The sequence below is a fragment of the Elgaria multicarinata genome, chromosome 12 (assembly GCF_023053635.1).
Source record: "Elgaria multicarinata webbii isolate HBS135686 ecotype San Diego chromosome 12, rElgMul1.1.pri, whole genome shotgun sequence".
NCBI lineage: Eukaryota > Metazoa > Chordata > Lepidosauria > Squamata > Anguidae > Elgaria > Elgaria multicarinata.
The window spans coordinates 25,112,597-25,134,082 of record NC_086182.1 but is presented as its reverse complement, the minus strand read 5'-3'; the positions used below and the strand labels follow the sequence as shown (position 1 = coordinate 25,134,082).

General features: G+C 39.8%; 1 protein-coding gene across 2 annotated transcripts in view; it reads left to right on the top strand.

Moving 5' to 3' along the window:
- ARHGAP32 (Rho GTPase activating protein 32) overlaps positions 1-21,486 on the top strand; it is a 159,768-nt gene that overhangs the window by 90,308 nt on the left and 47,974 nt on the right. Inside the window, exon 1 of one of the 2 annotated variants that reach the window (XM_063139525.1) lies at positions 13,966-14,168. The exons of the other annotated variant lie outside the window; for it this stretch is intronic. The gene's annotated coding sequence lies outside the window, so the exon portion shown is untranslated. Of the gene's footprint in view, positions 1-13,965; positions 14,169-21,486 lie in introns of those variants that run through there. 2 annotated transcript variants of the gene reach the window in all.

The following is a 21,486-nucleotide window of genomic DNA, read 5'->3' as shown; positions in this document are numbered from 1 at the left end:
GTGACCTCCCCTGGAGGAAGCATTCCATAAACGGTGTGCCATATCAGAGAGAACCTTTCTTTCGTTTGCCACATGCTAGGCTAATTTTAGAGTAGATGATCCTTCAGATACTCATACCTCAAACTGTAACGGGCTTTAAAGGTAAGCACTAATGCCTTGAATTGTGCCTGGAAATGGACTGGAAACCAATGCAGTTGTTTAACCTGGTGAATTGGGGTCTCATTATACTGTTCTAGTTATCAGCCAAGCAACTCTGTTTTGAATTAAGGTTCAAACTACATGTGATCACAAGGTTTGCCCTTGTGTACATGATTTTTAATTCAGAAACAGCCAGGGTGGGTCACCGTTTGGGATCTTGTCTTGCTGTGGATCCGATGTGGATCACATGTCACCTATGCCTGCAGTTTTTCTGAAAGAAAAATTGGGCATGTCATGGGTACACGACACGATCAACCACATACAGCTTAGCTTCTCTAACTGTACTTTTTGAGCAGTCCTCAGAGGCAGTCCCCTGCAAAATGCTTTTTAAAGTTGCCCTCAATAGAAGATTGGGCTTTAATTGCTTGAATAGTCCCCACCTGGACTGCATGACGAACCAGTTTGGAAACTGAAGAGGATTCCAAAGAAGCTTATATATATATATATTCCACACAGCACTGAGGGTTTACAGCAGCTATCAGATTATATAACTGTATATAAATGCTGGTTTATTCATCAGTATATTAGGCATTATTCCTAATTCAATTTCTGCCAAAAACAGTGATCTCCCATTTTGCTTGAAAATGGCTAAAAGTTTGATAGCTTTTTAAGATAACAAGCAAAAAAAAAAAAAAAAAATTAAAAAAATGCAGAAAAGCTCATAAATGCCAAACTTTGCTTTCAAGTCCCATGTGTTTTAGGTTCGATTCCACAACCCTTTGATCTTGGGGTATGGTCTAGCAAGAGCCTATAGCTCAGCAGAAAGACCCATTCCATACTTGGATAACAATCCAAGGAAAAACTAGGTGCTTCAAGAAATGGAAATGGTGAGTCAGTGTGGAGGCAGCGTTTCCTCTGAGCCTCGCCTGAAGTGTGTAACTGATTATTCCAGCCCACAACACAGCCAGATTCATCAGTGTCTGGCAGAGGTGTAGGCAAACATGTGCACATGTGTTCTTGTGTGTAGACATAAGGCATCTGTATAGCACCTACCACTGTATCATCCTTGTTCCCTATTGACAGTTACTTCTTAAATGAGTGTCAGATAATGGTGGAACATTTAACACTCAAGTTACATAAGACATTCTCTGTAGTGTAATCAGCTGTATTTATTGTATTCTCTCTTCCTTGGTTTTTTAAAAAGTTAAATTTCCCCTTTGGGTTTCAGCCCTTTTCTCTTTTCTGTTCATTTGAGTGAAAGATTGTCCGATAGCCATTACCTCTTTGTTTTCAAAGGGAAAATGTAAGAATGAAATTATGAATGTGGTATAAAGGGATCGTGTCCCCCACCGGCATCTTCCTCTCATCCACCTTCTTCTCTTCCTCTCTCCCCCCGCCAACCCTCAGCAGAAAATTATTCGGCTTGCACATGGGGGAGAGGAGAGGAATGCTATCGTTTTCTTATACTAGCCACTGCCCCCACAGTGTATCAAATCCTACTCCATAGGTTCCTTGACCTCCAGAAGCATTTCCCCGCCCTGTGGAGAGGAGATGGGCTGCAATAGGAAGGGAGAAGTGCTTGCACCATACCCAACCCTTTGATCCCAGCTACTGTTCTATATTTTTTATGGGGAAGGAGATGTTCTTTGTGCTAAGGGTAAAAACAAAATCAGATGGAAATAATAATTAAAACTGTTGATAGTGACTAATTATTCCAGACACAAAACTCTGGAAAGGAAAATTTCTTCACACGCAGACAGCCATATTAAAGTCAGCACTGCAAGTCCAATTAATCCTGCTGCTGAGAGTACTGAATTTATTCCTTATGATAAGAAATGTCTGTAATGCTTTCTATCAATGGAGTTTGAAAATGGCAGAGGAAATAGAAACACAGGCCATGGCTAGACCAAGCCTATATCCCCGGATTGTCCCGGGATCATCCCTGTGCATCCAAATGACACACAGGGGATCCCAGGCGCAGGCAGGGCCGACCCCTCCATTTGCCTGGGATAATCCTTAGGTCTAGCTAAGGCCACAGATACTGGTTCCTTAATGCAACTTTGATGCTTGCTTGCATGAACTGTGTGTTCCTTTTTGGTATATAATTCCATATCTAGTTGTATTTAAACCAGGTTTGTCAGGCTTTTGACTGGTGGTGTGAGAGATAAGGATTGGGCAGGTGTTTCTGTCTTTCTCAGCTTGTCTGTTCTGTTACACTACTATTGTGCAAACAGGTATCATGCCTTTTCTGTTTGTCTCTTCTGTTCCTTTCCCACCATTACTTTGTTTGTCAGCCATACTAGTAGAGGATTTTCTAAGAGCAACTTCATATGGATGTTCTGCATGTGTTGTTAACATCAAGTATGCTGATCATGTTATTCTACATCTGCACATCAGATATTGCCTAGATACTGTTTTTATGGAGTTGGGAGATTCTAGAAACAGCGTAAAGTTAATAAAAGGCACTTCAGGATTCCTAGTACAGCAAAGCAGAGAATTAATCATTCTGTTTAAAAGCTTTTAACTTTACTATATTCCATGTGGATATTGTAGTCCTTGAATTAAGTGTTGCTTCTTTATATTACGAAAATTACTTTATATTATGAAATTCATCCTTCGTAAGGAATGGTAAAATGCTAACATATTGTGCCTGATACAAGTATATTTTTGTGTATAAAGGGTCACAAATTTGTTACTCTTTATGTGGCTGTAGGGCTCATGTTTTGAGCATACTTTTTGATAAATCTTTTAAAACATGCAGAGTCTTAACATCTCGTTAAATTGATCTAAACAAGAAGTTGATTTACCCAAGTTTTCTTACGAAGACTTTTACAAGGCTGTTGGACTGAGAATCATTGCATGACTGGGCTCCCTGCTGTGACCAGTTGGTTGTACTCAGCTACCTGTGAGGCACACCTTACAAATGCCCGAAAGTGTTGTTCACAAAGTTTAATCCTAGGTGTGCACATGATAAGCAGACTATTAGCAGGGAGATGGTGGATGCAGGAAGGGGACCTGTGGACTCCAGATGTTGGACTCCAATTCCAGTCAGCCCCAGCCAGCATAGCCACTGCTCAGAGATGATGGGAGTTAGAATCCAACAGCACCTGGATAACCACACCTTCCCCATCTCTGGTGTAGAGTGTTGGGCTAGAACGAAAACACTAGTTCTCTTCCTGACTTACTGTTATCACCCATTACTGCAAAACTCTGTACTCTAGTGTCATTCCTGAAGCCAGTAAACATGTAAAAGCTTTCCTTTGCAAAATAGACCAAAAAAAAACCTTGATATGAACAAATATGGTGGCCTGTCTTGCAGGACACCATATTTGTTCATATTTATTCAGCTCCTGTTGAATCCATTAAGACGAAATGCATCTATCACTTTATGGGATTACTTCACTCTCTCGCTCTATGTATGACTTTGATCCTAAATTGCACATCTGTCAAATCCTTTAGACACTTTTTTTGTCTTTTTGTCATCTGTTATGAGTATTACTCAGAAATTGGCTGGGAGACTGAACAGGTTGTTTTAAAGGGATGGTGGCTTAATGAGATCTAAAATGCAATAATTCAGTAAGAGATTATTTCTGGATTAGGAATGGTTGCTAACAGTCATCTGGGGTAAAATGTCTAATGGGTTTTGTATATTGTATAGTGGGAATAGGGAAAATAATTTAAATTTTAAAAAACACTTATCTTTAGCAAACGTGTGTTCGTGCGCTGCTGGTCGTTTAAAAAAAAATTAAAATGGTGGAAGCGACACTTCTCCTGCTGAGGTCGTCGTGTGTTATGTGTAGACAGAGGAGGGATCTCACGTTAAACACAATGTGAGATCTTCCCTCCTCTGTCAGGGGATAGCAGGTAGGTCTAGCTATGGCCTTAGAGACACAAAAACAGGTGATACATCTCACAAATGATGTAGGCCAAAAGCCTGATTGAAAAGCTTTTATAGGAGATGAAATACAAACCTGTGGAACCTCACAAGAAAATTCACACAGAGAGAAACACTACTCTCAGTAGGGATGGTGTGACCACTCAAAAAAGGAAATGTGAACACACCCCTTCACTCAATTTGTGTAACCCAAATTCAATTCAAGGAGGATCTCGCTACATTGAGGCCTTGCAGTTCATCTTTATTTCAGTTTTCTCCCACATTCTTCCTAGAAGAAAAAAAACCCTTACAGAAAATGTCCTGATGGGCTTCTCCTTGGTGGGAAGTGACACATGGAGAGTCTTTTCCTGCAGGGAAATGTGGAGTTTGTGATAAGCTTTGCACATCATTTGTGTTCAGGGTAGCCAATAACTCCATTGCCTGCTACCCACTTCCCCAAGGTAAGGCTTCTTTGGCTTGGAAGGAGGGGTTAGCAGGGAAGGGAGTGTAGAAGCTACATTGGAATTTTCAGCTGTTCTCATTGAACTCTTGCTTGAAGCTTTTTGAAAGACTGAACACTTGAAAACGCCAGTTTATATTTAGGACAAGCTGAGGAGCAATCTCAGAGCAACAGTTTTGTAACCTTCTGGTCAGATAGGAGTAGAACCACTGTAACCCAATGGTTCTACTCCCGCCATGCTGTGCTTTTGGTCCAGAAAGGATAGTTAATGGTATAAAAAGCTGTAGAGAGATAGAGGATGATCAAGAGGCTCACACCTCCTCTGATTAAGGTCATCAACCAGAAGGGTACCAAAGCAGTTTCAGCTCTTACCCCCAGCTGGAAGCCAGATTGAAATGGGTCAAGGTAGTTTGTTTCATCTAGGAGCTCCTGGATCCGTCCAACCATAACCATTTGTGCCACTTTCCCTCGGAAAGGAAGTTTTCATGCAGATTTGTAATCCCACAGATTATAGTAACATGTCAAAAACAACTCCTGTTTTCTCATGGTATGTAGCAGTAAGTTACACGGCCGACTTCATTTCCAGCATTTTTCTTCTCATTTCTCAAGAAGGACAGAGCTGCACACAGAGAAATAAATAAAAGCAGCTGTGTTGACTTTTGTTTCATTAAATCTAGTTTGGTGGGAAAAACACTCAAGTGTGCAGATCATTGAACTTGCTTATAAATGCTGGGATCTTCTTGAATGTTTAGCATTTTAACTCTTTGTGTAGAGATGTTGCACTTCGAGTTGGAATGGCCAATCTTGTGTCATTACATCACTGAATTATTTTGTTTAAGTGCTGTGGAACTAAATGTATTGTGCTGATGCATCCCTAATTCCCATATAATGTTGAATCTCAGGGGATGGGAAGCATGTATGTGCAACTGTGGGAGCACCCAGCACATGCAGAATTAGTTCCGTATCCATTGTCTAATGCTTGAGTTCCAAGAAATGATTGCGAAACTTTCCAGTCTTTTAAAATGAAAATGTCCTGTTTTTAAAATGGATGCTCATTATAATATATATATTTTTCTTTTGAATTGTACTTTCCCAGTCTCCCCGGCCCATGGAGCCCGTCCAGCGTCCTGGAGCTACTTCCCCCCTTGTACGTTTTTATTTATTCTTTTTTTCTCTATCTCATCATCTTTCATATACAACTTAGTCAGTACTTGTTTTAGGAATTTACAAGGACGTTAAAGTGGAATTTATGGCACTTTCTTCCTTATTTCACCCGAATTCCATTACAGTTTTGAGCATAAAATAGAAACGGTGCACAGGGGGGTAGAACAAGAATGGCAATAATTTTAATTTATTCTTGTTCCAGCTCTCAGAAAAAAATCTCAGATTCTTAGAGATAACTTCGATTTCAGTTGGAGCCAACATAAAAACCAGCAACTGTGAAACCATATCACAAAAACAGAGAGAGATAATCTTAAATGTGCATGCCTTGAAAAAAAATGGCGTTTTTAAAAATCAAGCTCCATCATTAAAATATAATAATTATTTTTTAGTGTTTTCTGTAATAGGGATTTTGATCCCCCCTGTAATCTTTAAAATGAGAGGTGGAAGCATCTCCTTCAGCTTCAACTTCAGAAGTAATGTTTGGTTGCTACACACACAGACACAGACACACACACACAATTGAGCAGCAGTGGAAGAGATGTATTTCACAGGCCTTTGAATAGCATATTTTATGCTGTTAGAAGGGATGTGCTACTAATATGTTCTTATACATAGTTCATATACGTCAAATAAAAAGGAACATATTTTTTAAAAGTAGTTTAGGAAAACAGCTTTATAGTACTGATGGATTTCATGGAGACTCATAATGCTGGCTTAGAGGCTGTAGCGATTGTGGACGTCCATAATTTTTTGTTCTAGAAGGCTCATAGACACAAAGAAGGGGTATCCCAAATTAGCAAGGTGTTCATGTTTTCAGCTTAACTGTGGAGTAAGCGAGCGCTTTCTTTTGTCGCCATTGTTAATTACAATGAAGCTGTGTTGTGCTCCAAAATTATAGGAAGAAGTAATAGAGCAAGAGAACGAAGGGGATCCCCAGATGCCATTCCACATAGCATCTTTCGAATTAAGGATATACATACATACTTCCTTTTCTCCTTTTCACTGGCTGATCAAATTATTGCTAGGGATGTGAAATGGTTCTTTGGCGCAAACTAACCAGCCAGCAAGTTTGAATGGGCTTCCTTGAAATTGCAATTGTGAAAGAGAAAGGTGAAGACCCGGCCTCTTCCTCCATGCAGCATCTAGTTGTTCCATTTTGGTTGAATATACTGTATTTAATAAAACCTTTTTGTCAAATGCTCCATGGAAGCTGAGAATCCTGAGGTTTCTCTAAAGGCCCTAGCAGGCCTTAAATAAAAATTCTTCATGTCACATTCTCTGCGAGGTAGAGATACTCTACAGTACTTTTTGACCATAGGAACAGCTGCATCTTAACAAGTCTGCTGCAGGTGCATGTCGTATATCTATTTCTAAGTAGTAAGAAAAGGCTACAAACATTTTTTCCTCATGGAAGAAATTTCTAATGTACATTGGTCAAAATCAGTTTTGATCTGGTGGCACTTACTATATTTAGAGGTATTAGATAGTAAATGGTGATACAGGAGTCACATTCCTATTTTACACTCACATCTGTGTTACAGATGCATATCTGTTTTACACCCATATCAGCAAGAAATTGCAAACCAATTCCTTCTGAAACCTAAGATAAACAGCGATTTGACGTACTACTGCATGAATACTGTCTTGGCAAATCAAGATGCTAGTGTCTAGCATTTTAAAATTTAATTTAATTTTTGCATTAAACTTGTTTGTCGTTTTCTTGCCTCATTCTCCACCTCCCCAAAACCACATGCAGATTTGGAGATGGATAGTGTAAAGCCAGGTTCAGCATGTGTTTCAGAGCCTCTGAACCAATCCCAGCTGAGTTCAGGTAGAACACCTTTAGTTAACTACAGTGTCTAAGTGTACTAACCCAGAGTCTAACATTGTGTGTTCTAGCAGTAATACCTACTAATAGTTATAGGTTTGGTGTTAGAAGGTAGAATATAGTTCTAGTCATGTCCAAATGCTTGTTTTCTAGATGCTTGAAAAAATAATCTTACTTCCATTGTGTGTGTGTGTGTGTGGAATATTTGTCTCAGTAGGCATATAATGCCATGGAAATCAATGAGATCACTAGCGTCAAGGTTTTTTCCAGAAAGGTTCGTAGGCTGTTTGAGCTTATGCATATATATCCGAAACAGACATTTTGCCAACCACAGGGGACTCTGGCTTAGAATTAGGGGATGGGGGTGGGAAGTATAGAAAGGGAGAAGAGGAGAAATATTGTTGAAACGTTGTTGTTTAACAGCAGCTCAAATGACCATATTATGTACACAGCTGCAAGGCTATAACTAGAAACTGGTATGCTATAGTTGTCATGGTTACGTTGCAAGAGTTTGTGAAGAGGAACATCTATTGGAATAAAAATAACCCAAACAGTGTTACGTGACCAATGTATGCTGGCTGGATAACCTGCCTGTATTAAAACAGTTATTTAAATTATTATTTAGCACCATTCACTAAAACACTCTTTTTCCATTTTGCAACTCATACTGTTTGTTTATAAAAGCTGTGGGGAAGATGTAGGGAAGCCAGCAGAGCTGTAATGGGACAGGAAACCTTGTGTTGATTTAGAATTAAATCTGTCCCTTTTGTCAGATAAATGTCTTTTAAAGTCCCGTTCAAGTGCTGCAGTGAAATGAAAGAACTGTATGCCTAGCTTCTAATAACCAGAATCCACTTCTTTGACAGCAGAAAATAGGATGTTAAAGGCTTCTCGTCACCTTCTGTGCTGTGCCCATCCACTCAGCCATATTTGGGAGTAACTATAGCACAGGAACCCACATACGGTGTCTCACATAAAACGCACACACCGACCTACTTCTCCTTGTAACCCCAGGTCCATTCATATTTTTTCCCGTATGCATGCACAGCACAACAGGTAGTCTCCTTTTGAAAACATGAACCCTGCAGCCCAGGTGTTCCCCACGTGGGATGCTGTGATATTCATCGGGGTTGTGGCCTGGAGACTTCAGCCTTTATGCCGCCATTTTCCTGGTGAAAATAGTCTTCGCACGCACCCCATGCTGCTCAACAGTAAGCTGAGAACGGAGCTGTGGAGCGGTGAAACTCTGCAGCTAAGTTCCCCTTTCCTCTCTGATTATCAGGGGATGCCGCTGACCACATAAAATTAGGCAGTGTCTCCTGGGTTCCATGCCTCTGTTTTAAATGCTGGGTGCTATGGTTACTTTTGAACATTATCCCATGTTTTGAGTTTAACAAATAAAGCTGAACAACCAATGTAATGTGTCAGCATGTGGGATCACTTCCTTGCAGTATTGACTGTTTTTGTTTTGTTTTTCCATCGCAGGAACTTGCGATGAGTCATGATACCACAGTGTGTGTCAGATCTGTAAAAATCTAAGTAGATTATTTTTAAACAAAACCAAAATTCGCTTTATGACACAACTCTTTACACACAACCTCTGCTTTCTGGTAGATATGTTTCTTTTAAGTGTAATTACGTTGTCACACACCAACTACCTTGCAGGCATTCATTTAAACTTTTACTCTGCACTGCCGCCAGTGTTGACATCATCCTTCTTTTCTTTCCCATTTGCTAATTAATTACCTTAACAGTGCTTTGAAGATATACGTTATTTAGCATGTATCAGAAGCTATGCTTTTTTTTACCTTATCAACTGCCATCACTAACACATGTAGAAAGCTGTAATTTCTGGCCTTGATGCAGAACATTGCAGCCATAACTCATTGCTGAAATTTAGTGGTATATCAGTGCTACCATCACAAAACTTCTTTTTAGCCACTGACCACAGGTGAGCAACTAGTTGTTTAATTGCAGCCTTGGACAATAACAATAACACAACATGATAAAGCTTGTAATAGCATTGCAAACCATGTAATTCCAGTCTGTACACAAAAAACATTCGTCAGCCTGCCCCCCAAATGTGCCAAAATATTGCTATGACCTTGAAAACAAAATCCAATGTGATGTAGTTGTTAAAATGCTTGTCTTCGATTGGGGAAACCTGTGTTCAGGTCCCTGCTCAGCTACAAAGTGTATTGGGTAACCTTGGACAATTGCTTTCAGGGATGTTGTGAGGATAAAAGAGGGGATCTAGGCTGCCCTGGAAGGTGGGATTAAAAAGGACATATATATGGGGAGAACAGCAGTCTAGACCAAGGATGGACATAGCCTCTTTCTGTCACATACGGCTCCTGTCTTGCGCAGTTTCTTGGTTGGAGGGTGTTAAAGATAAATATGAACAGGAAACAACTTTTCCTTCATGTACCCCTGTGTTGCAGTTTCTAGCCTTCCATTTCTGAGACATTTCTTGACTCTCAAAGCACAGTGAGGCATACAAGGAAGATAATTATATTGTGTTCCCTTCTATTCCATCGGGCTATAGCAGAGGGATAGGTGGAAGTACAGAGCTGTTGGGCTTCTCCAATGGAGGTTGGCAAATGCCAGTTTATTTATCTGGCTTCAAGGCCCAGATAAAATCCCAATAAAGGGAATCAGCATTGATGATGTTTTTGCCAGCTTGGAAGACGACTTAAGAGCTGATTATTGATGTGAAGTAAGGCTTAGAAAAGTTATATTTTGTGTTTTCCCCAAGTGTTGGAAAGTTCTAAGCAGCCTTTGTAGAGATAGTTTTCTTTTGAAGGAGAATGACTTTGTATAATAGGTGTACAGACTGCAGGCGTACATAATTGCATACTAAATGCACAATATCAAGCAAGTCCCTCCCTACAAAACAAGTTTTCTTCAGATGTCACTTAGTGACTTTTTCAGCCAATCCCAAACTTATATGTTCCTTTCAACTTTTTTCTCACACTTCGCCCTCAGCCCAAAGTGGTTTTCATCCCTGACGTGGGAAATATGTGTCTTACTCCCACGTAAATTGGCTTTTTATACAAAGGGAAGATTAGTGGCCAGGTATATAAAATCCAGAGGTGCTTGGATAACACGACAGCATCGTCACAGTAACTTAAAATGTCATAGTATTTGCCCATGAATGTGGCTCTCTGAACATATTTCTATACTGAATGGTGTTTATTTAACTAAACAAGAAAGAATGTAAAATGTTTCACATAAACTCAAGAATTTACTGTGTTAGGTCAACACATTCTTTTCCTTGCTGATCTTCTAATCCATCAATAATGCAGATGTTTTCCAGCTGTAGTAATCATAAAGTTTAGACATTGTTGGGAAACAAGTTTTTAAAGCATTGAGGTCATTGTTTTTATATATAAATATTTAGTAGGGTTCACAGGATATTGTACATATCATGAAATAATACTTTACTAGAATACCAGAGAGGTCCGCTTGGCGCCTACACTGTACTGCTTTCGTCGCCAGCTGAAGACCTTTTTATTCACTCAGTATTTTAACACTTAATTTTAACTTAAATTTAAATTTTACTGTTTTAACTCTGTATTTTAATCCTATATCAACTTTGCTGTGTGGTTTTATCCTGGTTGCGCTTTTTATACTGTATTTCGTAATTGTGTTTTAAACTGTTGGGTGTTTTACTGTGGTTTTAATTTTTGTGAACCGCCCAGAGAGCTTCAGCTATTGGGCGGTATAAAAATGTAATAAATAAATAAATAAAAATATTTACCAGAAACATTTTTGGGGTGCACAGACCCACCAGTATATGCTCAAGATCCACTGCATTTTTGTACACTTCATATCTTCTGAAATCAATGGGGGTTAAGCTCATATACATTATGTGCTGAACTCTGCAGCCTTTGTTTGCCTGGGGAACATATATCTCAGTGTGTCTGAACAGGCTTTAACCGTGTCCCCCCTGCACTCCACACACATTTTTTTTTTAGGTTGTAGAACTATTGATCTTTGTATTTACTAGATGCATAGAATAATTCCTTAAACCTCACTTGTTGTCATGTTCATTTATATGAATGTCAAGTGATACAAATTGTATATGCACCACAGTTAATTTGATTTGACAGCATTTCATATTGGCAGCTGGGAAACATGCTCGCAATTTGTGAAACTAATTCAATACTGAAAGATTCCTCCCACCCCCAGAGAAGTGTGAATGAATGGGAAGGATTTTAAGGTTCAACGCCAGTTATTCATTTCTCATAGCTTCTTTTGTAACCTTCTTCATGTTTTTTATACTTTCTGTTGTTCCCCGCCTCGATCCAAATGGAGAGGCGGGTAAGAAATCCTCCTCCTCCTCCTCCTCCTCCTCCTCCTCAAAATTGTTACAAAAAAGTATTTTCTTTGGTCAGTAGACTGTTTTTATCAATTTTGCACAAAAACGGGATTTTTAAAAAAAATTCAACTTCATAATCATAAAGAACAAAATCAGAGGTGTCCCTCACTAATTTTAGATATCCTTCAGTACCAAGACATCTTTATAGCTCACGCTGGTCTAGGAGGGCTGGAGGTGGAATTGCCTGATGAGCAGCAATATTGTGTCCATTTTGAAGTCTCTCTCTCTCTCTCTCTCTCTCTCTCTCTCTCTCTCTCTCTCTCTCTCTCTCTCGTGTGTGTGTGTGTGTGTGTGTGTGTGTGTGTGTGTAATTGAGATGTTCTTGTATCGACACCTTCCTCCTCACAATTAATCATTCCAGATGTTTAGTATTCTCATTTACAGTATAAATGTTGGCAGAGTATGCAACGTGTGATAGTGTTCCCACTTTGGTTGTAGAAAAGAGATTACTACTCGTGTCCAAATTGTTAAAATTACAACTAGCAAGTTTACAAAGGGAGCACAAATAGACAGCTTTATTAGAAATGTAGGGTACAATCCTCTTTTTCTCATTACTGTATATCCACTGACAGTGATTATATTACGTAGATATATTCTGAGTGTTGGGATTAGGCAAAACATCTATCTTGCATATATGTACAATCATATATTATTTGTGTGTGGGGGGGGGGGGGTTTACTCAAGACAGGGCCTTTTTGATAGTAGCACCCAATTCCCGAGATTGGCTCCTTCCTTGTAATGCTTTAGACAGGTAGTAAAGAATGTCCTGTTTCATTAGACTTCTAAAGTTTTGCCGCTCTTTAATTTTAATGCTGCTCACAAATATTATTATATGGCTTAGTTCATTTGTTCCTTGGATTTTATGTGAAGTTTTAATTGTACTTTGCCCTGAGCACCTGCTAGACGATTTTCTAAATCTAATTATTATCATCATTATTAATATAACACTATTGCCCGTGGGTGCTGCTGAGTTACACAGATGGGCATTAAGATAAGCTGATACAATTAGACAGTTTAAGCAAAGTAGGTCAATTTTATTAAATGAATTCAAATACTTATTCGAAATAATAGTGGGTATATGATTTCAAAATTGATGGAATGAGATGAATATTCCTTTTTAATAGCATCACTTCCCTTCTTTTAACCATCTGCAAATTTTGGCATTCCTCAGCAATTGCAGTAGATTTTAGCCAGAATTAACTGCCAAGCAGCATTGATGTTTACAAGGAGGATGTCCAAACAGCTGAAGCACCATTTCACGGGACTCTAGGCAACTCCAGATACCTCTTCGCATAAGCGGAAAGGCTGTATTAGTATAGTTTAAATCATTTTAACTAGATCGAGTTATGTTTACCAGACCTGTTTAAGCAGGTACCCCAAAGCTAGTTAACCTTACTTAAATCCATTTAACTTAAATCAATTTTCCAAGTGACTTAATCAGAGGTATTAAGACATGAAAATATTTTGATTATTTTATCCTTTCCCTGCCCATCATTGTTAGCAGTAACGTTTATATATATTTCACTGTCATACACGGAAGATCAGGGGAGCTCAAGAATCTCAAGGAACTTGCAGTTTAAAATCGAAAAGCAATTGAATGTCTTTTACTGGACTCCCTCCCCTTCCCACTCAAGACTATGTGGACAGAAATGATTTTTCATTATAACTCTCTTGTGTGTCGTCTTTGCATTCAAACTGCCATATATGTAGTGAGTCATTCTCTTTAATTGTGTCTCTCTCCCCCCCCCCCGCTCCTTTCACGCCTTCCCCCTTCCTGTTGATTCAGTCACTTTGCGTATGGACCAGGAATGTGGTCCTGTGCGTAGATTACTCCAGACAAGGCTCCTGCAAAAGAGCTAGGGCTGCTGAGCTGCTCAGGGTCTGAGAGTCACCGGAGCAGAGGAGTGGCTCCGTGGGGTGGAGCTAGACCAGTGTAGCTTGTTCCACAAGGGTGAGATCTTTGGGAGGGGCCTCCTCCGTGGCAGGCAAAACGGAGGAAGAGCCTGAGAGAGTGAGTGGATGTCACTGGGAGCTCACCTCCAGTTGCATAGCTAACCAGGAGAGGCAGCCAGAGGCTCTTAACTGGACGAGGAAGGCTGAGCCAAAGGAAGGAGGGGATAAATCGCTCCTTTGTGGATGTTTGCAGTGAAGAAATTCTTCTGTGCAACTGACCTTTCAATCTGCCGTGTGTAATCCTCTGCGGCTGGAATGCAAGCTGAGCTGATTAGAAAGATTGCTTTCTTTGTACAGCGATACTCTAGTCTCACCAGGTAGTAGTGAGGCTGAACTTTTTACTTTGGGTCTGACATAGAGGAAGACAAAGGTAAGAGAATGCTGCTGGTTTGCTTTCTTGCCTTTGGGGGTGTGTGTGAGGGGTGGGGAGACAGGCACATCTGTACATTCTCTTTGTTCACTTGTTGGTTTGTATCTGTTAACCAACACGGATGTCTTAGAATGTTTGAAGCATTTGTCTGATGCGGCCACAGATTAGAACTATGCCTCTCCTGCGGCGTATGGTTATGGGGCAACTGGTAGAGGTTGTTTTTCTGATTCACCCCAGAGAGCACAGTACAGTGTGCCAATATGATCTGGTCTGCCAACCTTGAGAAACTACAGAAGACTGAAGTTTGTTTTATGGACAGCAGCCATTTCACCATGCTGATCCCAATCATTTTTTCCCTTGCTGCTACAGGGAGGAAAAAAAACCTGTTACTCAAGAATAGTGAATGACGCTTTGTCCTATGGGGCCATAACTGTTTTATCTAGACAAACTAGTTTTCTTGTTTTAAGAGCAGTAGGATTGTTGGATCTGTGCCCTGAGGCCATTTGCTTGGCTCTGAGCCTCCCTTCTTAAGCCAATAAAATATTTTTAAGAAGTACTGTTTCCCCTGATCTGCATTAATTGTAGAAGTTGTTGTAGTTGTTTGCCGTTTCATAAACGTCTGGCCTTGAGTCTGTGTTAATTGTTTGTACTTTTTAACTCTGTAGTGGTAAAACAAAACTTTATTAAAGTAGACATGAGCTCACAGCAAACTAATGGAGAAGTTATGGATACAGGAAACTGCTTAAACACACTTCCTATGCATATGTTAAAAGGCTTAGAGTAAAAAACCACAAAAAAGGAAACCAATACTTCATTCTCCCACGCCTTCCTTGATTCTCCACTGTGGCTCTTGTGGGGAATTCTGAAATCTCAGGTCATGGCTTCTTTGCGCTGTTGAGTCAGCAGCTTATATTAGTGACTACCTAAGCACAGTGGAGTGTCTCAATATTAGTTTTTAAATATGTCAGTTGAATAGCATTTTTACAATGTGCGTGTGTGTGTGTGTGTGAGAGAGAGAGAAATTACTATTGAACTGAGGCATGCCTATGTCAGTGTCCACACAAGAGCTTACTTATATAAAAATCTCATTATTTCAATATTTATTATTATTATTATTATTATTATTATTTATTATTATTTATTTATATAGCACCATCAATGTACATGGTGCTGTACAGAGTAAAACAGTAAATAGCAAGACTCTGCCGCATAGGCTTACAATCTAATATTTCCTGTAATGAAATCCTCTGCAAACCCCATCTTCCTTACTGGTAGCCAGTAGACAAAAAGCAGTTTGTAGACAGTATGCACACTGTGATGATGTTTAATTGAGAATGTCATCCAACACATTAAGTCATCCAAGGAACTAAAAGCTTAAAATAGCATACTATTTAACAGCCATGGCCAGATGATTCTAGTGATGACTGAAAATACCTTTTACAAATGATACATTAATATAATGAAAGGCCTAATCGATTAATAAAAAAAACACCAAGCTGTATACTTGGATAAGATTATTCTCTAGACTTCTAAGATGTTTTTCTGTTCCTCTGCAACATCCAAGGTCGTCATTTCTGTATGAAGAAATGCTAAATTGGGATGACTCCTATATGCCTATATATCCATAGCTAAGTGCAACCTGTATAGGTAAATTTACCTGACCTTCAATTGGGGTTTTTTTGGAGATGAAAATAAATAATGGATATGAACATTTAGGAATTAAGGCGAACAGCTAGTGTAGTATCTGTTAAAGTTTCAATCACACATTGGTTGCATTCACACATAATGCTAACCCATAACTTAGTGCTATGGGGGTGAGCCTGGGTACTCTTTGGGATGCCATACTACTCACTCCACTTTCCTGTCATCCAGTGGCTACAAGGGGAAAATTAGAAGCTTTTTGCTTGCATTTACAACTAGTTACTTATTTTGTTCAAAGCAACATGGTGGCTAGTGTTAAGGGCAGTCTTCCTGGGGCCCTCCACATGCTTTGGACTTCAGTTTCCATCACCCCAGCCAACATAGTCAGTAGTCATGAATGCTCAGAGATATAGTTCAAAACATCTGGAGGACCCCAGGTTAGGGAAGACTGGTTTAGGGAAACAAGTCAGGATAATTATCCACTGTTTGAAATTGACTTGTTTCTATAACCAGTCTTCCCCAACCTGGTCCTCTCTAGATGTTTTACATGTCATTTGTTATTGGGTGGATTAAAAATACAATAAATAATTTCAATTCCCATCGGCCTTTGCTAGCATAGCCCATGGTCAGGAATGCTGGAATTTGCAGTCCAAAACAACTGGAGGGCACCTAGTTGGAGAAGGCTGCTCTGAGGCTTAATTAATTAATTAATTAATTACATTTATACCACCCAATAGCCGGAGCTCTCTGGGCGGTTCACAAAGCTCTCTGGGCGGTTAACACTAACCACATTTTGTCTGGATTGAGACAATGGACCATCATTGAAAATGGTTAAAAATGGAAGTGAAAGTTTCCAGTCTTCGGGTGACTGTGCCAGAGGAGGATGGGGATGGAGGGGAGCGCATAAGCCAAAGGCTTGTGCACATACTGCTAAACCAGCGGTTCTCAACCTTTGGGTCGCGACCCCTTTGGGGGTCGAACGACCCTTTCACAGGGGTCGCCTGAGACCATCGGAAAACACATATTTCCGATGGTCATTTATTTGTAATTAGAAATAAATATTTCACAATATATAATTACATATTGTTTTTGTGATTAATCACTATGCTTTAATTATGTTCAATTTGTAAAAATGAAAATACATCCTGCATATCAGATATTTACATTACGATTCATAACAGTAGCAAAATTACAGTTATGAAGTAGCAACGAAAATAATTTTATGGTTGGGGGTCACCACAACATGAGGAACTGTATTAAAGGGTCGTGGCATTAGGAAGGTTGAGAACCACTGTGCTAAACCATAGTGTTATTTGCAGACCAGTCCAGCAGCTACTTACCTTTTTCCGTGGTTGTTTTCCATATACTCTTATGTCCACTCTCTTCCCTTCCTGACTTCTTTTGGGAACTGACTAAATTCTCCAAACACAAAAACAAAACATATGTGAAAATATAATACAAGTTGCACATTTAATGGAGAATGTATTGTTTGTTTGGCACAGACCTCGTGACACCGCCATACTAGCAAGAATGGACAGTTTTATAATATTGAAATTGTCATGGAAATGTGTCATAAAGTGGAGGGCTGTGCCTCAAATGTAGTTTTGCTCTTTATGCTGGTCATATTTTATTTCATAGTGGAGAAATCCAAGCATTTTTTAGTCTCCCAAGTGCAATTTGTCAAATCCAAACTCCACGATCTCTAGCCATGGTATCACACAGATTTTGTAGGAAAGGCCTGTGAAGACCAGATTCCTGCTGGCAGATCTTACTCTCACAATTTATGAGGATGTTGGATATTAATGTTTTTCATGGGCGTTCTGTTTGGTTGGAATTGGCCATATGACACACTGTAATGAAGGTGATAATGGGGAAGTGCTGCTTCACGCAAGACATAATGAGCTTTCGGGATTCACTGACACAAGGCATGGTGAGGGACACTGGATTATATGGCTTTAAAAGGAGATAGAACAAATTCATGGAAGATACATCTATCAATGGCTATTAGCTACACCAGATGAATTTATCAGGTTTGGGGGCAAGCTATGAAGGAGGGTTGTTGTCTATATGCTCTGCTTGTGCAATCCCCCTAAATTTATGTTTGTCCTCTGTTGGGAAGAAGATGCTAGACTAAATCAGCCTTTGCCGATAGTCACCTTCCAGATAAGTTGGACTGCAACTCCCATCATCTCAACAGGCATGGCTATTAAGTGGTTTTGTAAAACAGATCAAATGTTCCATGCTTAGTTGGATTATCTGGTTCATATTGTTGAATTTAATTCATTGTATTAACTAACAAGTTTAGGTTTAATAAAATATAAGCTGATTGGTTTGAACAGCGAAGACTTTGGGCTTTGCTAGACCAGGGTTTAGCCCGGGCTGATACCCGGGCTTGCCCCTGTGTGTCCAGATGACGCAAAGGGAATCCTGGGGTCAGGTAGGGGTCAACCCTCCTTTGCCCTGGGTTAATGGGCTTCACTTTTGGCCCAGTATTTCCGCAGTCTTCTGCGCGTAGCTGGGAGAAGCCGCACACGGGGCCAGGGGGGGAGATCAGGGGCAGGGGGAGCGGGGAAACCTTTTTTAAAAAACAACAACTTACCTTTGGCGCTTGTGCACTCCTGCGCACCCGGCCCTTTAAAAATAAAAAGAATGGCGGACGCGACGGGGTTTTCCTTTAGCCTGTCGCGTCTGACATGTGGATTAGAGCAACAGCCTGCGCTAGTTGCAGCGTGGGCTCGCCCCTCCACACGCCCGGATTTTAAGGTAGGTCTAGCAAAGCCCTTTGTCTTCGCTCTTCTTTAGCACCTTGTAGAAATGACCTCATGAGAAGTTTTTCAAACACTAAGGTAGACACTAGAATAAAAACTGCTTTAATGATACTTGTCTTTTCCTTACCTCCTAGCACATTCTGCCTGCTGATCTATATATCGATTGACGTTTTGTTTTAACTTGGTGCTCATTTGTAATGAAAATAACTTAATTGTTGAACCAAGGCTCCAACTAGCATTTTCTGAGGAACTTAGACATTAGCGGTATGCTTGCTGGATTATGTTTCATCAAATACTGATGCATTTCCTAAAGTGAATATTGATAATAGAACAGTACTACTTTACTGATGGCTGATGCATTTAGCTCTGCTTAATCAGATACCAGAGATCTAGTACACACTTTCAAACAGAACATTAGATTGCCAAGCTATGAAATAACACAGCAAGAGGGCTTAATTAAGCTTGATTATAATGTGTAGAGAAAACTGCTGCCAGGGTAAGAGAAACTAGGACTGGATTCTTTTCATCTCCCCCGCCCCAAGAACTATAGTTCATATTGGAAAATGCCTGTTATCTACTTAAATTGAATTTATTATTATGTTCTCTGGCAGTTTTCTTTCCTATGTAACTCTTCGGACCCAATCCTATGGCTCCAAGGTTGCCGTCCTCTTGCCCCGCCCCTGACACTGTCTGGGATCATAGGATTGCTCTCTTAAGCTGGATCTCCATTTATTTTATATACTGTCATATGCTTTTACTTCTAGCTTTGAAATTGTACCTCAGATTTTTATTTTCTTGAAATATTTAGAACCTTGTCACTGAGCGATGAATAAACTCCCCTTTTAGCAGTAGTAGCTTTATTATTTACTCCATATATATCTTTTAAAGGGGGGGGGAATAACTGAAGCTGCCCCCTGACCTATTCTTCATTCATTTATGAAAAGATGTGCGTACTTCTGGGTTTTGTCAGTATTCAGACATTGCAGTAATTTAGCAGTGTGATATTTAAAAGCCAGTAGTATGAGGCCGATGAACTTTGACATCACAGGTTTCTTTTCCATGTGCTTAAATAGCAGCAATACTATGCCACAATTTCCTCTAGCTGCTGCTCTCATTGGAAAGGTAGCTGACCAGAACCAAGAAGCCCCTAGCAGGACTCCTATATGTTGGCTTCTTGGGCCAGCAGTGGTTGAAGGACCCAGCTCACTTGACTCCAGATCCAGGGCAGGTAGATCAATCTCATGGAGGATTGACTGGCCTTACCTCCCCATGACTTCAGCTGTGTTCTGTCCAGCTAAGCAGTCTCTCTCTTCACAAAGGGTAGCATTGATTTGTTTATTTATGTATTTACTGTATTTCTATCCCACCTTTCTTCTTCCTCGTCTCCATTTTATCTTCACAACAACCCTGTGAGGTAGATTAGGCTGAGAGTCAGTGACTGGTCAAAAGTTAACCGGTTGGCTTTGTGGTCAAGTGGGGTCTAGAACCCGGTTCTTCTGAGTCCCGGTCCATCACTCTAACCACTACACCAAATTGGCTCTCAAAAGTCAACAAGGAATCTTGAGGCACTTTTTAAGATTAACTAAGACATATTTTCATGGACTACAATCCATATCATCAGATGCGTGAAGTCAGGAAAGCTTACGTTGTAATAGTTTTGTTAATCTTTAAGGTGCCTCAAGATAGTTGTTGTTTTTACTGCAATGGACTAACACGGCTTACTCCTCTGAAAACTAAATGCCACTTTCCCTTTGGTGCAGTCCCTTCCGTAGCCATCAGGACAGTTTCTTTAGCTTCCGAAAGACAGGTGGCAAAGAGAAAGAGCAGATGTAAAAACTCAGTTCCTGGTGTTCAAATGGTCTCTCTCTCTCTCTCTCTCTCTCTCTCCCCCCCCCCCTTTTTTTAAATCCACACAAAGAAAACTAGCATGTCAAGGAAATTCAGTTAGTTTCCCTAACATGATAGTACTTTATACATGAGGATTCATTTGTGTGGAGGACCATTCAGTCATACAAGCTTGCAGTCAAAAAGTCATCTGGTATTTGCTACCTTATCTGTTTGTGGCTTTTGCTAGTTAGTGCCCTACACGTTGGAGGGCTGTGTTTTGATCCTAGTATACACTCGCACATTCCTCACTATTTTCAGATATAAGTTAGGGAAGAGAATTCCAAGGTACATGTGCTTTAGTCTTAGCTACTCATCTAGGTAATTTAGATCAATATTCTGTTTGTAGGATTATGAGGTGGACATTGAAGCTGCCTGAGAGGTTTATGTCTGAACTGATAAAATGTCTCTCTTTGGGATTTGGGACCTGGCAGGACCAAGGAGAGGAGAGTAAATTGCATTCTATTATGAAGGACATAGTTGCTCCTTTAAGAAATAGTTGTATGATATCACTTTCAGAAATAAAAAATGGTTATTTCCATGAAGATTGATTGATTGATTGATTGCATTTTTATACCACCCAACAGCTGAAGCTCTGTGGGTGGTTCACAAAAATTAAAACCATTCATAGTAAAACAGTATAAAAGCATGATTTAAAATACACTATAAAAGCACAACCAGGATAAAAGCAGCAGCAGTGCAGAAATACAAATTTAAAACAAATATTTACAATATTTATATGCCGCTCCTCATTTAAAATTTCAGAGCGGTGTACAAGATAAAATAAAAACAGAATAAAACACCTCAAAATAGATTTTTAAAAGAAGCAAAATGAAAACTGAACCGTGGCTGCTCATTAAGGAAAGGCTTCCTGGAACAATGACATTTTCATAGTAAGATATACCTTTGAACATGTTCAATGCAATGATGCTTGCACATATTAATCTTGGAGCACTTATAGACTAGTTTTGACTGAAACCGCACAAGCAAATCAGTGCAGCATTCAGCATTTGACACAGGAACAA